A 524-nucleotide genomic window follows, 5' to 3' on the forward strand; every position below is an offset into this window, starting at 1 on the left:
TTTCCTGCTGCATATATCTCAGACATGGGCTGGGGAGGGGAAGTCTGGGTGGCTGTGTCCCTCTCAGAATCTCTCCTTCCTCTGTGAACATGAGTTGACCCATTGTCTTTGAGACAGATTTTGAGGCCTTATCATCTTTTTCCTTATGTTGTGTTATTTACTAAGAGGCTCTCAAGGATCCAGCCATCGCAACTCGGTTGATGCCATCTTAGGCTTCAAGTGGGACCCTGCTACCTACACTGGGTGCAAGTCCCCAAAGCAGCCATGTGATTCCTACCTTTGTCCTTTTGTCTTTCTCTTCCCTTTTCTGGGAATGTCATCCCCAAACTGTATTCACCTGTAAAACTCTGACTAATCCTTCAAAATCCTTCAATCTTATCCAACCCAGCTCTTGGGTAATTAATTGCAGCCAATCCACCCTCTGTCTCCTGGCACTCAGGGCAGTATATTGAAATAATCTGTTTATATTTGTCTCCCCAACTAAACTATGAGCTCCTTGAGGACAGGATCTCTTTTTTATTTTA

Source organism: Propithecus coquereli, unplaced genomic scaffold (genome assembly GCF_000956105.1).
Source record: "Propithecus coquereli isolate 6110/MARCELLA unplaced genomic scaffold, Pcoq_1.0 Scaffold141, whole genome shotgun sequence".
In the NCBI taxonomy this organism is placed as follows: domain Eukaryota; kingdom Metazoa; phylum Chordata; class Mammalia; order Primates; family Indriidae; genus Propithecus; species Propithecus coquereli.